We start from the raw sequence: 17,478 nt of genomic DNA on the forward strand, positions 1-17,478 counted from the left end.
CTTAACGTGATGCTTTGCCCCCAGAGGTGTTATCTCTCTTGTATTGCAGTGCTGCCACTGGCACACCACGAAATTAAATGCAGCATTCCAGTGTCCAACACCAAAGTCCACTGTTGACTCATTGAAAATTCTAACCTCCTAGAGATTTGTATACAAAGATGAGGGGTAAAGACATCCCCCCCCCCAGCAAGAGGGAGGGAATTAATGGGATTACATAGGATAGACAACACAGAAACCGGTGATTTGGCCCAACCAGTCCATGCTGGCGTTTATGCTCCACTCGAGCTCCCGTCTTCATCTAAATCTTATCAGCATAACCCTCTATTCCCTTCTCCCTCATATGCTTATCTGGCCTCCCCTTATATGCATCTATACTATTTGCTTCAACCACTCCATGTGGTAACAAGTTCCACATTCTCACCACTCTTTGGGTAAAGAATTTTCTTCTGAATTTCCTATTGGATTTCTTGGTGACTATCCCACTCTATCAAAACCCTTTTCATAATTTTAAAGACCTCTATTAAGTCACCCCTTCATCCTTTCCTGATATGTATACCCTCGCATTTCTGGTATCATCCTTGTAAATCTTCTCGGCACCCTCAAGTGCCTCTACACCTTTTTATAATATGGCGACCAGAACTGTACACAGTACTCTAAGTGTGGTCTAACCAAGGTTCGATACAGGTTTAGCATAACTTCCCTACTTTTCAATTCTATACCTCGAGAAATAAACCCTAGTGCTTGGTTTGCTTTTTTATGGCCTTGCTAACCTATGTTGCAAATTTTAGTGATTTGTGTATTTGTACTCTGAGATTCCTTTGTTCCTCTACCCCACCTAGACTCGCACCCTCCAAGTAATAAGTGACCTACATATTCTTCCCACCAAAATGTAATACCTCACATTTATCTGTGTTGAACTCAATTTGCCAATTATATGCCCATTCTGCAAGATTTTTGATGTCCTCTTGTAATTTGTTGCAGTCCTCTGCACTATTGACTGTCTCCCACAATTTGGTGTCATCTGCAAATTTAGAAATTGTGTTTTTGATTCTAAAGTCTAAATTGTGAACAATAGTGGTCCCAGCACTGATCCCTGTGGAATACCACTACCCACCTTCTGCCACTGTGAATAGCTACCTTTTACCCCTACTCTCTGCTTTCCATCTTGAAGTCAGGTAGCTATCCATTCTGCTACTTGTCCCCGACTCCGTATTCTCTGACCTTGTGGGGTACCTTATCGAAGACCTTTTGAAAATCTAGATAAATTACATCTACTCATCATCATCATAGGCAGTCCCTCGAAATCGAGGAAGACTTGCTTCCACTCCAAAAGTGAGTTCTCAGGTGACTGAACAGTCCAATACGGGAATTATAGTCTCTGTCGCAGGTGAGACAGGCAGTCATTGGAAGAACAGATGGGTAGGGAGTCTGATTTGCCGCATGCTCTTCCTGCCTGCGTTTGCTTTCTGTATGCTCTCGGCGACGAGACTCGAGGTGCTCAGTGTACTCCCGGATGCTCTTCCTCCACTTGGGGCGGTCTTTGGCCAGGGACTCCCAGGTGTCGGTGGGGATGTTGCACTTTATCAAGGAGGCTTTGAGGGTGTCCTTGAAACGTTTCCTCTGTCCACCTGGGGCTTGCTTGCCATGTAGGCGTTCCAAGTAGAGCACTTGCTTTGGGAGTCTCGTGTTGAGCATGCGAACAATGTGGCCCACCCAACGGAGCTGGTCGAGTGTGATCAGTGCTTTGATGCTGGGGATGTTGGCCTGATTGAGAACACTGACGTTGGTGCGTCTATCCTCCCAGGGGATTTGCAGGATCTTGCGGAGGCATCGATGGTGGTATTTCTCCAGCGATTTGAGGTGTCTATTGTATATGGTCCACCACAGACCCAATCAATGTCCAGACCGGGGTCAAGCAGGGCTGCGTCATTGCGCCAACCCTCTACTCAATCTTCCTCGCTGCAATGCTCCACCTCACACTCAACAAGCTCCCCGCTGGAGTGAAACTAAGCTAAAGTAACAGTGGGAACCTGTTCAACCTTCGTTGCCTCCACGCTAGATTCAAGACCATCCCATCCTCTGTCGTCAGACTACAGTACGCGGACGACGCTTGCGTCTGCGCACATTCAGAGGCTGAACTCCAAGTCATCGTCAAAATCTACACTGAGGCGTATGAAAGTATGGGCCTTACAGTAAACATCCATAAGACAAGGCTCCTCCACCAACCTGACCCCGCCACACAGCACTACCCCCCAGTCATCAAGATCCACGGCGCGGCCCTGGACAACGTGGACCACTTTCCATACCTCGGAAGCCTATTAGCAAGGGCAGACATCGACTACGAGGTTCCATCGCCTCCAGTGCGCCAGCGCAGCCTTCGGCCGCCTGAGGAAGAGAGTGTTCGAAGATCAGGTCCTCAAATCTGGCACCAAGCTCATGGTCTACAGGGCTGTAGTGATACCCACCCTCCTGTGTGGCTCAGAGACGTGGACCATATACAGTGCATCTACTGCATTGCCATTGTCTATCCTCCCTGTTACCTCTTCAGAAATTTCAATCAGGTTGGTCAAGTAAAGTTTTCCCTTTTGAAATCTATGCAGACTATTCATTATTATATTTTGGTTTCTATTTCTCCTTTAGTAGGAATTCCATTATTTTTTCTACCCCCGATGTTAAGCTGGTCTATAATTCCTTGGACATATTCTATCCCTCTTCTTAAGTATAGGTATTACGTTAGCTATCCGCCAGTCCTCTGGCACTACACCTTTTTCTAACAAATTATTAAATATGTGTAGTAATGCCTCTGCTATCTTTTACCTAGATTCTTTTAATGTGGAGGAAGGAACTGACTCTTTTCTTAAAAAATCAAACAAAACATAAAAAAGTGCTAAAAAAAAATTCTCTCTTTGTTCCCCATTTTGGGTCCTTTTGGATCACATGCCACCTTCCAGTAGAGAGGATCTGGCAGGTAGGTTACACCCAGGCCAATCCTATTCTATCAAAATACTGGTAGTTGCACAAGAGAACCCAGATGACTTGTTCTATAGGGCTTTTCCCCTCTTTCTTTGCACTCTGAGGGATAACACCTCGCCTCTGGTGAGATTAGGAATGTTTATGGAAATCATGGGCATGAAGGAAGATTTTTTTTTCAAACATTGCAGATGCTTTATTGTTGCAGTGAAACAATAGCCACCCCTGAAGGTACAATTTGCTCACTTAATTGAATGTTGAAGGTGTTTTTTCAAATCATTGCAGCATCTGTTTATCTTTCCCTATATAACTACTGCCATGTTTTTCTCTTTATTCAACATAGTCTGTATTGTGAATGAGATTCAGATGTACTTTTTTGGATAATTGTATTTATAATTTTGCATGCAGCAATTAATGCTGCTGATCATCTTTTTCCAGAGAAGGTATTAGTATAGTATCACCATGAGCTCAACATCCTTACTGTGCATTTATCCTACAGAGAAGAGTTTTTGGTTTCTCTGTTAATAATTTGGCAATTTTTTTTGTTTTTAAAAAAAGAAGGAAAAGAAATACTTAAACTTATATAGCACCTTTCACAACCACCGGATGTTTCAAAGTGAGGCACTTTTGGCATGTAGTCACTGATGTAATGTGGGAAACACGGCAACCAATTTGCGCACAGCAAGCTCCCAGAAATAGCAATCTGTTTTGTTATGCTGATTGAGGGATAAATATTGGCCAGAATACCGGGGATAACTGCCCTGCTCTTCTTCGAAATAGTGCCATGGGATCTTTTACATCCACCTGAGAGAGCAGATGTTTAACGTCTCATCCAAAAGACGGCACTTCCGACAGTGCAGCGCTCCCTCAGCACTGCACTGGAGTGTCAGCCTAGATTTATGTGCTCAAGTCCCTGGAGTGGGACTTGAATCCACAACCTTCTGATTCAGAGGCGAGTGTGCTACCTACTGAGCCACAGTGGATTAAAAAGCAGATAGTTGCAATTTTGGTTTTGTTTGATTCAAACTGGAATTCAAAATTATTTTTTACAGAAATGGCCAGTTAAAAAAGACAGAAAGAAGTACTTTTTGTACAAAGTACAATGCACTCCTCTCTTTCTAAGGAAATCCTCACCTTTTGTACAGTTCTTTTGGTTTCGTGAAGAACTACAATTTGGGGTTTCTGCACTGGATTATACAACAGTGTGCATATTTCCCAGAGTGCCTCTGTTGGTTTGATTGGACCTGTATTTTGCACTGGCTCAAGACCATTTTGGATTTGCCTGGGCTGGGAAAATTGCTACTGACATTTCAAGTATTTGCGTCAGTTTTGCTCTCCTTTATCCGTTTCTCCTCAAGGTGGTGACCAATGCTAGGATACAGTTCTACCCCAGGTGATTTGTGTCCCTCTAATATCGCCTTCAATTGTCCATTCTTATGTGACTATATTATGTTGGTGAGCTATTCACCCATAAGTGCCATCACAGTTGGGGTCTTGTTCTTAATTGTAGAAGATGGGCCGAAAAGCTGTTAGAGTTGAAATCCTCAAGACACCTTGTTCTTGTGCCTTTCATGTTCTGCAAAGCCCATTGATTGAATATTGCAACGCTGTTTATCTCAAGTGGTGGTTCATTCCAACTTGGTTCGCTCCATACTCGTATAGCCCGTGGACTTGCTGAGGATGCCTCCTCTGTTCATTTTCTATAACATTGCACAGATGTCAGACTATCTGTCATCTATAAGACCAAAACAATAATTAAACCAGATCTCCATGTTTATTCCACGAATATGAACTGCAACAGAATTAGTTTAAACATTTGCATAATATAGGAATAATAAAGCATCCCAAGCCCCTCTCGTTGCTTTTATAAGTCTTCCCTTTGCATAAAAGTTAAAATACGGAATTAACCATCTTTTTCAAAAGATTACCGAAAGCATATTACTCTATGGGAGGGGAAGGGGAATATGTCCAGTGTTATAAAGCTGGAACAAATACTCGAGTTTTCTGACGACAAATTTGGCACTTCTTTCAAGATACTTTTGAAATCTTCTGTAATGGTTCAGTTATGTACAACTTACAAATTGTGGCCTCAGATGATTTTACTGCACAAGTAGGTCAGAAGTGAGCTTTGCAGATGTGAGTATTTTAAAAATAGTTTTTTGACTTTTTTGTTGCAATCTCAATCCAGATAGAGCCCTTTGCTCTTAACATTTTTCAATTGTTAATTGTTCTGTGTCCTAAATATAATAGAATTATTTTGCATCCTTTTTTTTTTAAATTCATGTCCAATCGTTATCCAATCGTTACAATTCTTTGTCAAACGCCAGAGGTCACCCTGCACCAGTCAAGGATCACTCTGCGCCAATGCTCTTAGCCAAAAGGCCTAGAGCCACTGCACCGTTCCTGGAAGTACTGCAATACCAGGTTCGTGCCATGGAGGTGGATGGGTCAGGTCCCCCACACACCTCCGTGGAGGTGGATGGGTCACCAATCCCTTGCATCCTTTATAGGAAGCCACACATCCAGCTGCAGAGACTGATTTACTTTGTTTAGATAAGCCATCCCAGTTTAAAATGTAAATCCATTAAAACATTTGTAATTAATGGCTTTGATGAAATAGTTCAGTGCACAGTGTTTATGAAAATTCCAATAATGTGGGGTTTCTTATGCTCCTAGTAACTTTCATTAGCGATATGCAGAGAACTTTTTAAAAAAGGAGGGAGAGAGAAAACAGGGAATTATAGACCGGTCAGCCTGACATCGGTAGTGGGTAAAATGATGGAATCAATTATTAAGGATGTCATAGCAGTGCATTTGGAAAGAGGTAATATGATAGGTCCAAGTCAGCATGGATTTGTGAAAGGGAAATCATGCTTGACAAATTTTCTGGAATTTTTTGAGGATGTTTCCAGTAGAGTGGACAAGGGAGAACCAGTTGATGTGGTATATTTGGACTTTCAGAAGGCTTTCGACAAGGTCCCACACAAGAGATTAATGTGCAAAGTTAAAGCACATGGGATTGGGGGTAGTGTGCTGACATGGATTGAGAACTGGTTGTCAGACAGGAAGCAAAGAGTGAGAGTAAATGGGGACTTTTCAGAATGGCAGGCAGTGACTAGTGGGGAACCGCAAGGTTCTGTGCTGCGGCCCCAGCTGTTTACACTGTACATTAATGATTTAGACGAGGGGATTAAATGTAGTATCTCCAAATTTGCGGATGACACTAAATTGGGTAGCAGTGTGAGCTGCAAGGAGGATGCTATGAGGTTGCAGAGCGACTTAGATAGGTTAGGTGAGTGGGCAAATGCATGGCAGATGAAGTATAATGTGGATAAATGTGAGGTTATCCACTTTGGTGGTAAAAACAGAGACAGACTATTATCTGAATGGTGACAGATTAGGAAAAGGGGAGGTGCAAAGAGACCTGGGTGTCATGGTACATCAGTCATTGAAGGTTGGCATGCAGGTACAGCAGGCGGTTAAGAAAGCAAATGGCATGTTGGCCTTCATAGCGAGGGAATTTGAGTACAGGGGCAGGGAGGTGTTGCTACAATTGTACAGGGCCTTGGTGAGGCCACACCTGGAGTATTGTGTACAGTTTTGGTCTCCTAACCTGAGGAAGGACATTCTTGCTATTGAGGGAGTGCAGCGAAGGTTCACCAGACTGATTCCCGGGATGGCGGGACTGACCTATCAAGAAAGACTGGATCAACTGGGCTTGTATTCACTGGAGTTCAGAAGAATGAGAGGGGACCTCATAGAAACGTTTAAAATTCTGACGGGGTTAGACAGGTTAGATGCAGGAAGAATGTTCCCAATGTTGGGGAAGTCCAGAACCAGGGGACACAGTCTAAGGATAAGGGGGAAGCCATTTAGGACCGAGATGAGGAGGAATTTCTTCACCCAGAGAGTGGTGAACCTGTGGAATTCTCTACCACAGAAAGTTGTTGAGGCCAATTCACTAAATATATTCAAAAAGGAGTTAGATGAAGTCCTTACTACTAGGGGAATCAAGGGGTATGGTGAGAAAGCAGGAATGGGGTACTGAAGTTGCATGTTCAGCCATGAACTTATTGAATGGCGGTGCAGGCTAGAAGGGCCGAATGGCCTACTCCTGCACCTATTTTCTATGTTTCTATCTAACTATTTTGTAAATGTGCTTTTGGAGGGGGAGAATAGAGAATGAAAAACTAATTTAGTACCCTAGGTTCATACTTTTATGTTTGTTTAACTGTTTGTAGAATTTCTAATGTAGAAAATAGCTTTTAATCTTGTTACCTGCTAAGCTGCTTAAGTAAATGACTATCAGTTGTACAATCTGTACAGGATTGTGTTTTCAGGATAAATTTGCTGTGATGTTTGTCAACAACAACAACTTGCATTTATAGAGCACCTTGAATGTAGAAAATGTCCCAAAGTGCTTTAGAGGCATGATCCAAAAATGAATACTGAACCAAAGAAAAAGATATTCGAATAGGTGACCAAAAGCTTGGGTAAAGAGGTGTGAGTTTTAAGGAGAACCTTAAAGGAGGAGACTGAGGTGGAGAGGCAGTGGGGTTTAAGGAGAGAATCCAAGAACGTGGGTCTAGGTGGATGACTGCCAACGGTGGGGTGAAGGCATTGGGAGGCTCAAGGCCAGATTTTGAGGTTGTAGTAGGGCTGGAGGAAGATGCAGAGACAGAGCGGTGAGGTGACAATAGGATTTAACATCAACTTGCATTTATCTAGTGCCTTTAATGTAATGAAACGTCCCAAGCCCTTCACAGGAGCGATATCGAACAAAAATTGACATCAAGCTACATAAGGAGATATTGGGGCAGATGACCAAAAGCTTGATCAAAGAGGTGGGTGTTAAGGAGCTTCTTTAAGGAGGAAAGAGTGGCGGAGAGGTTTAGGGAGGGAATTCCAAGCTTAGGGTTTAGGCAGCTGAAGGCACGGCCGGCAGTGGTGGAGCGATTAAAATCAGGGATGCTCAAGAGGCCAGAATTGGAAGCGCGCAGATATCTCGGAGGATTGTGGGGCTGGAGGAGGTTACAGAGATGGGAAGGGGCGAGGCCTTGGATGGATTTGAAAACCAGGATGAGAATTTTTAAATTGGGCCATTGCTCAACTGGGAGCCAATGTACCTCATTGAGGCACGCGCAATTTTTTTTTACATTGAATTAAACAATAAGAGAACTGAAAATATTTGAATCAGTAAAAAAACAAATTTAAAACAGAATCATTTATTCTTTGGAATAATCTTCCAGACAAGATAATAGAGACAAAAACAATAAGAGACATTCAAAATGAAATGGATGCTAGGCTGGGAAAGCTGGAGTGCTTGAGTATCAAGCTTTGTTATGCAGAGTATCTTTCCTTTCCCTTGACTGCCGTAAGGCAGATATGAGGAGCTGGAAGTAAGTATAGGTTTAAGGTGGGGGGGGGGGGGGGGGGGGGTGTGGGGTGGGGGGGGGCACGAAGTTTAAAAACAATTGTATAATATGGCCTGAATATTTTGTGTAGGAAAGTAAGTATTCCCCTCCTCAACAGTTTCTCAATACACTGGAACTCTCTCTGGTACCCTTTCAACTCTTCCATAGGGATTCTTGGGTGCCTGTGGTATAGTACCAAATACCAAAGGTCTTCTGGGAATTGAGTATTATTTCAATAATGATCCAGGGAAAATAGTGCATTACATAGGAGAATCTCATTAGGAGAAAAATAAGAACAACTTGTGCTAAAGGGGATTTGTATCCCCTTAATACAGTGTTTCTCAAACTGTGGTCTGTAGAGAATTTCCAGTGGGTCCGCAACCAGAGGTGGCAGAGGTAATTTAAAGCCTGCTCTTTTATAAAACCGACACTGATTCAGTTCTTGCAAGTTATTCTCAACGGCTGGGTGATTGGTAAGGCTGATCTTCTATTCGAAATTCTTCTCTTTGAAATTCGTAATCCGAAAAGCACACGTAATTGAATAATAAACATTGTGTGTATATGCATCCATTGGGCAGGCCACATTGTTCGCATGCCTGTCACAAGACTCCGAAAGCAAGTGCTCTACTCGGAACTCCTACACGGCAAGCGAGCCCAAGGTGGGCAGAGGAAATGTTTCAAGGACACCCTCAAAGCCTCCTTGATAAATTGCAACATCCTGTCGACACCTGGGAATCACTGGCCAAAGACCACCTTAAGTGGAGGAGGTGCATCCGGGAGGGCGCTGAGCACCTTGAGTCTCTTCGCCGAGAGCATGCAGAAAATAGACGCAGGCAGCAGAAGGAGCGTGCGGCAAACTAGTCCCACCCACCCTTACCTTCAATGACTGTCTATCCCACCTGTGACAGAGACTGTGGTTCCCGTATTGGACTGTTCAATCACCTAAGAACTCACTTTTAGAGTGGAAGCAAGTCTTCCTCGATTTCGAGGGACTGCCTATGATGATGGTGATATGGTGTCGATCATTAGTCAGAGGTAATAAAAAATGAATCGATGTAATTATTGTTTCCACTCGTACTTCCTCGCATATCTAAACTGCCCGACTGGAGTCTGTAGTTGTACACTGCACGCTTCCAGCTATCCTTCAGCACTACTTCGTCAGTGCTTGTTAAACAAGAGCATTGTGTGTGTGTGTGTGTGTGTGTGAATATTGCTTAGTGTTGGATATTTTTAACCTTTAGTCAACTAAGAATAAAATAAAAAACTAGATAATAAACTGCACCATGGGTTTTCATATTTAATGTTAGTGCCTCACAAGGTGTTATTCACTATAGACTGCGTCTGCGTACATTCTGAGGCTGAACTCCAGGATACAGTCGATGTATTCACCGAGGCATATGAAAGCATGGGCCTTGCGCTTAACATCCGTAAGACAAAGGTCCTCAACCAGCCTGTCCTCGCCGCACAGCACTGTCCCCCAGTCATCAAGATTCATGCCTCGACAACATGGACCATTTCCCATACCTCGGGAGCCTCTTATCAACAATAGCAGCAATTGATGTGGAGATTCAACACTGCCCCCAGTGTGCTAGTGCAGCCTTCGGCCGCCTGAGGAAAAGTATGTTCGAAGACCAGGCTCTCAAATCTACCATCAAGCTCATGGTCTACAGGGCTGTAGTAATTCCCGCCCCCCTGTATGGATCAGAGGCATGGACGATGTACAGAAGACACCTCACGTCACTGGAGATATATCATCAATGATTTCTCTGCAGGATCCTGCAAATCCCCTGGAAGGACAGGCGCACCAACATCACTATCCTCGTCCAGGCTAACATCTCCAGCATTGAAGCACTGACCACACTCGATCAGCTTCGCTGGGCAGGCCACATAGTTCGCATGCCAGACACGAGACTCCCTAAGCAAATGCTCTGCGGAGCTCCTTCACGGCAAACGAGCCAAAGCGGGAACGTTACAAGGACGCCCTCAAAGCCTTCCTGATAAAGTACGACATCACCACTGACACCTGGGAGTCCTTGGCTGAAGACCGCCCTAGGTGGAGAAAGTGCACCCGGGAGGGCATTGAGCTCTTCGAATCTCAACGCCGGGAGCGTGAAGAGGTCAAGCGCAGGCAGCGGAAGGAGCGTGCGGTAAACCAGTTTCACACACCCCTTCCCTCAGCGAATATCTGTCCCACCTGTGGCAGAGTCTGTGGCTCTCGTACTGGATATTTCAGCCACCAAAGAACTCATTTCAGGAGCGGAAGCAAATCTTCCTCGATTCCGAGGAACTGCCTATTATGATAATGATGATGCGCGAGACTAGATTTTATGCAAGGGACTATTTATTCGATTATGCGAGTTGACAGAAGATTAAATAGCAGTTGTTGTTTAAAAAATACTGGCGATTTATTTTGATTCCTACTTACTATTACAGTCGTAAATTTTCTCACCTATGTGCAAAGCTTGATTCAGCATTTTAGAGTAATATGCATTGCTCTGTGGGGGGCTGGGATGCTTGTGTATTCCACCAATTAATTTTGCATCGTGCAGGTAGCTTTGTTTTCATTGTATTTTTTTTGTTTTCTCCCTCATTTTGGAGTCAATAAAATCTCCAAGTTTCCCCAAAGTTTTTCTGCGTCAACGTAATTCACTTGGGTACGATTTTTTTTAGGTTATGATTTTTTTTGAATCATAGAGGCGTAACCTGATGTCTGCGCCAGTTTTTCAGATTTAAGCAACTTACATATTTCCTAGGTTGGCATATGTGACCATTCCCAAAAAGCCGTCTGGGCACTAGAGAAAAACCAGCGCACATTATAAAATCAGTTTTTAGCTGAAGTTTTGGAGGGAGTCAAGAAGGCAGAGAATATGCAGCATAAATCTTAATTTTTTTCAAAGTCAAAAGGGTAAAATTGGAAGTCTAATGCAATTCTTGAATTTTAGATTTTTTTCAAAGTACCACCCACCACCAAACATCTCCTCACTGGGCTCGAGGGTCGGAGCATCAGCCGGCAGAATCGCTCCCTCACCCGGACATGGGCTCTGGGCTCGGCTTAAAAAAAAAGCCCGGGAGGGGGGGCGGGGGTGGGGTGGAAACCGAACTGAACTGCCAGCCACTTATATTTCTTAGGCTATAAATGATCAATTTCTAAAAGCTTTGTTTTCATCGCCAATACTGTTCACATCAGCAGCTTCAAAAGAAGCCTCGGGGGGGGGAGGGAAGGGTGGGGTGTGGAAGCTGGCTGGTGCTCCAACCCTCGCCCGGTAGGAGACGTTCGGTGGTGGGGTGGTACTTGAAAAAATTCAATAATTGCATTACACTTTATTGCCTCAAATGTCTTCATTGAATGACGAGCTTCCCGTTGTAAGCAAGCCTATTGCGTATGCACAGACCAGGGTGTGCTCCATACTAGGGTGTGCACCTTGGAGAGAGAGAGCAAAGAAGAGGTGTGAGTGCTTTGCCCTGCTGTTTTGAGGTTATTGCAAGGCTACAATTTAATTATGGGGGCAATATTGACGATGCCATATCTCGTGCAAGCCTTCTGTATGATGGTGTTGGGGAGGAGAAGATTGATTAGGCAGCGTCACCTGAGGAACCTCAGAGCACATAGGATGATGAGCAGGAAGCCTTACCCACATCGAGTATATCGAAACACGCGTTCGTACCTGCACCTCAGTGATGTACAGGAACAGAAAAGGCTTCCACTCCGTGAATGTGCAGAATGTGTGAGAAGGCTGTGTTTCCGCAAAGAAATTGTAACCGAGATCTGTGAGTTAATAAAAGCAGACCTGCACCCTAGAAGCGTAAGGAGGACTGCATTGTCAGTTGAAGTAAAGGTTACAGCTGCACTTTCATTTTATGCATCTGGATCATTCCAGGCCATAACTCGGGATGTGTGCGTCATTTCTCAACATGCAACACATATCTGCATTCGGCAGGTAAACTGCACTATATGCCAGGAGGAATGACTACATAAAGTTCCCCATGACCTCCCAGGCAACGCGTGACAGAGCTGTGGGCTTCTCCAGGATTGCTGGCTTCCCCAAGGTACATGGCTGCATTGATTGTACCCACATCGCGTTGCGAGCACCTTTGGAGGATTCCGAGATGTACAAGAACAGAAAAGGCTTCCACTCCATGAATGTGCAATTTGTCTGTGACAACATGCATCGCATCATGGCAGTTGATGCAAGATACCCTGGGAGCACCCATGATCTTTCACCCTGCACAAGAATGCTATATCTGCCATGTTTCACCAGCAGCCAAAAGGGCAGATCTGGTTGCTGGGGGACAAAGGGTACGGCCTCGCCACCTGGCTCATGACGCCCCTACGCGTAACCCGGACGGAAGCTGACTGGGGAGACAACATGTTGCACATTGCGACGTGCAGCATAATAGAGAGGACCATTGGCATCTTGCAGCGTTTCCAATGCCTGAACCATTCCAGGGGCTACTTGCTATACTCCCCTGAGATTGTCGGTCAGTTCACTGTTGTTTGCTGCACAACTTGGCCATCATGAGGCAGCAGCAGCTGGTAGTGGAAGGCCCACCTGAGATGAGTGGCTGATGAGGAAAATGCAGATGACGAGGAAGCCATATAACTATCTGAGCCCGGAGCACGAAGGCGGAGGAGGATGGGCCATCGTGCCCCTTTAACGATTGCTCAAGCCTTGCACCAGCAGCTCATCCTTGAATGCTTTGCTGCCTGAAGGCTCAGTGGCAACTATTCCAAATGGACCATGTTTACTGTTTGCATCTGTTCCGTAATGTTGTGTTGTGTTAATAATGGAACAAATAATGTAAATGTTATAATTTAAAATATATTTTATTCAAAATTTTAACACTTGGTTGTACTTAACTTTAATAAAAATATTCTTGCATCAAACTTTAAATTATTCACTTAAGATCACTTAAGCATTAAGATCACTTACAAACATTAAGATCACTTACAAACTTTTAAACTTGTAAATTTACACCACTTACAAAAAACCTTTAATTTGAGAACAGTTACAACAGTAACAACAATTATAATAACAACAACAGCAGCAAAGAAAGACTGCACCCATCTCTCCTCCACCTTATTCTAAGACTGCCTGCTGCGCTTGTTCTTGTTGACTCCACCCCTGCCCTCTGGCGGTGGCAAGCGTTTCTCATATCAAGCTTATTCTTTCGAGCATCTCTGGTAATATGTAGTTCTTGTTGGGGGGCGTGGGCAGGCGGTAATGTGGAAGGCCCGGCTTGGGCCTCTTTAGAGGTTGGTCTGGGGATTGGAGTGGGAGTTGCAATTGATTTCGTCAATGGCTGTGGGGTCTGGGGCGTGTTCTCTTATTGCAGAAGCTACCTCCGACATTCCCTCATGTGCTCTGCCAGCGTCTCAACTACCTGCAACATTCCCTCCCTCATGTACACCAACATTGTATCAGCTACCTGTGACATTCCATCCCTAATGTGCCCGGACAGTGTTCCCATTTCTCGCGAGAGTGTTGTTACTTCTCCTGACAGTCCCGCTACCTCATCACCCACCCCACTGATGGTGTTCAAGAGCGATCACATCAGGTCAATGTTCTCCCCATTCATTGCCATCATCTGAAGCACATCTGTTGCATCCTGCATCTCAGGAGAGCACTGTTGAGTTCTCCTTCCCCTCTTCACCCTGGGTGTGGCTCGCTGCACCCCACTGGGACCCGCAGCCTCGGACAGCATGAAACCATGAGCTGTCCCAACGCTCGTACCACTCAGGAAAGGGGTTGGCACCTCAATGGACGGCACCAGCACCTCCTCCAGAGTGAGTACAGAAAGGTCGGTTTGGAAGATGTTCTCCTCGGGCTCCTCCGCGTCTGAATCTTCTGCATAGGCTTCAGCCTCGTTAGGGTTGGCCTCAAGTTCTTCAAAATATAACAGAACAGACAAGTGGTGAGCAGTAGAGGAGGGGGCAGGGTGGTATGAGTAGGCTCACACAGCGCAGGCAGCAGGCTCATTTGAAGGACCACGATAAATGATAGCACATTACATCAACCGAAGCGTAGCAGACGGAGACATCCCCATGAACCGAAGCATGGCTAGCCCGCGCAGTACTTAACATTTAGCAAAGCCAGAGTCTGGAATTTGCAGGACTTGCCCTCTCCCTCAAGTGTGGGCCCAGCTTGTGCAGTGGTGGTTGCTTTTCTCCAGGCAGGACCCATCAAAGCAGCGACCCTCTCTTCCAAGTGGGTGTGGATTTTCCGGGCCTCCTCCTATTTGTATTCTCTCTTTTGTTGTATGTCACCTTCCTCTGCAAAGATGAAAATATAACTTTTTAGAGAGGGTGTCTTTCTGCTGGGTGGGACATACAGATGGTCACATTTACAATTGTAATTCCAGTGACTAAATGGAAATATTACTTGCACTAACTGCTTGACCAAGGTCCTGCCACTTCACTGGCCTCCGGACCTCTGGGTGGTCACCATTGCACAGTAATCTTGTGAAAGTTGGTTCCAGCATTTCTTCATTTCTTTTGGTGAAACTTTTATGTGACCTCTGCTGGTGTCCAGCTCGTGCCATCTGACCTCAATTACAGTAACCAGGGCCTCCATTTCGTCCTGAGAAATTCTTGCCCTTGAGCCGCGTTGCATATTGCAGCTCCCATTTTTTTCCACTCACAATTAAAGTTCTCACACACAACTGGCTCTTTAAAAATGGCTGAATGCAGACCGGGAGGTGTACTGGGCATGTGGGAAACGTCATTTTTTTTGCCGCGCATGCGCAGAAGGGGGGACATCCTTTTTTTGGCGCAGACATTAGGCCCTCCCCCCCCCCCCCCCCCCCCCCCCAAAGCTAAAGGACAGGCTGTGTGGTGCCAATTTCAAAAATTAGAATGGGGAAACTTTTAAAGGTTTTTTTTTGCGTAATTGGGGCCCAAAAAACGGGTGTAACTCTTCAAATATGCCAAAAACGGCATTGGGGAAAATTGAGCCCATATTCAGCTTCATGCACCTTCCTTCAGTTGGTAGGACAGGTGACTTTCAAACTCTTCCTTACATTAACTCCCCCTTATTTTTACAACAATCCCACTCATTAATTTTTAAAATTTTATTTGGAAGTTCATTCACTTGAATTAGTGTGCACAAGTATTTATTTAGAAGATGCAAAAATTGAACCAAATCCTTTCCTCACAGAGACCCACAGCTCTCACTTTGGAATGAGCGTTCCCTGCCAGTTGAGCCAATTCCTCTCCCTGGCTCCGTGACCCTGTGCCATCTTCCCAACATGTGATCTGAGCGCCTGTGGGGCCCTGCAAACACGTACAATCCCACAGTGTAGCTGTTACAGCACATGCCAGTGGGACAGTATGGTGATGAGTAATGCTTCCAGTAGCATCCCAGCATGTACATGGGTCTCATGCCCTTACTTACCTTGGCCAGCCTGCTGATGGCTTAAAAAATTTCCTAGCATTAAGTGGCTAATAGTGGCCATCTGGTGCTGCAGACTACCCAGAATTGATGTGAGAAGCAGGTGCACCCATCTCACTGATACCTGTAAATAAATACCTGTTTTCTTAAAAGCATTATCAAAACACTCTTGCAGCACTTTCATATTATGAGTATTATATAGTATAATTTGGAGGTGGGGTCCATGATTTAATAGTCGATTTGAAAAGGGGTCCTTCAATCAAAAAAGTTTGAGAACCTCTGCCTTAATAGTCATAAATTTACATTTTAAAATGTTCAGTAAGCAGTAGCTCAAAAAATATTCTGAGTTAATGACTTAAAATGTGATGGTGTGCTGACCTCTACATCCATCCTTGTTTCTTGTGTGTAGAATTTACTAATTCCAGCCCAGTCTTCTAACCTGCCAGTCATTTTCTATTCTTCTATCTGCCATCTACAATTTGGGAATATCATAAAATTTTGATATTGGTTCCTTATGCTCATGTCCAAATAATTTGTGCATATAGAGAATGAGAGGTCCCAGTACATCTCTGGGGCAACATCTTGCCAATCCAAAAAACATCCATTAACTCCTACTGTCTGGTTTCTGTCAATTGTGGCTCAGTGGGTAGCACTCTCGCTTCTGAAGATTGTGGGTTGAAGTCCCACTCCAGGGTCTTGACCACAAAAATCTAGGCTGACACTCCAGTGCAGTGCTGAGGGAGTGCTACACTGTTGGAGGTTCCGTCTTTTGGATGAGACGTTAAACCGAGGCCCCGTCTGCTTTCTCTCAAGTGTACGTAAAAGATCCCATGGCATTATTTCGAAGAAGAACAGGGAGGTTATCTCTGGTGTTCTGGCCAATATTTATCTCTCAATCAACAAAACAAAAACAGATTATCTGGACATTATCACATTGCTGTTTGTGGGAGCTTGCTTGTGTGGAAATTGATTGCTGTGTTTCCTACATTACAACAGTAACTACACTCTGAGACCGGTGATTGTGAAAGATGCTATATAAATCCAAGTCTGTCTTTTTTTCTTTCTGTCCTTCAGCCAACCCTCTACCTGATGCCTCTTTCTCTTCAATGATACGGGCCTTAGTTTTGTAACAAGTGTCTAATGTGACACTTTTACTAAAGACTTCAACAGTTTAAATATACCACATCACTGCATTCCCTTAATCTATACACTCAGTAATTTCTTTAAAGAATTCAGTTAGTGAAGTCAATTTCATTAGTCCATAATTTTCTAATTACTCACTAATGTTATGAGATGCAATGACAAATTCTTGTATTTCTATTGAAACCCTCAGTTTTTGTCGTTGTTCACCTCTTCGATAGCTGACATATTCTTGGACCAGTTGTTTTATGCATTATAGACTTGGCAAGTGATGTTGGGAATATACCCTCTGAAAAATAGTACAAAACTGGTTAAATAAATGGAATTGAATAGAGACAAAGTAATTTGTTTAAAACCTGTGCTAAGTGCTAAACAAGAATTCCTTATTCATCTGAAGATTAATTTTATACTGGGAATTAGTTTGAGCCATGACATTTTAAAGCCTTCACTGTAATAAAATAACTGGAGATCATTTGTATTTTTTGAGTTTTTTTTTCATTTATAAATGCTGACAACAAAGCTTGCAATCATTTGGTTTGACATCAAACACTTCTGAAAATTCTGTT

At 44.1% G+C, this 17,478-nt stretch overlaps 1 protein-coding gene across 3 annotated transcripts in view; it reads left to right on the forward strand.

Moving 5' to 3' along the window:
- The window catches only part of LOC139276145 (sentrin-specific protease 7), a 142,324-nt gene that overhangs the window by 1,999 nt on the left and 122,847 nt on the right, over positions 1-17,478 (forward strand). The window lies entirely within an intron of this gene.

The sequence above is a fragment of the Pristiophorus japonicus genome, chromosome 11 (assembly GCF_044704955.1).
Source record: "Pristiophorus japonicus isolate sPriJap1 chromosome 11, sPriJap1.hap1, whole genome shotgun sequence".
NCBI lineage: Eukaryota > Metazoa > Chordata > Chondrichthyes > Pristiophoridae > Pristiophorus > Pristiophorus japonicus.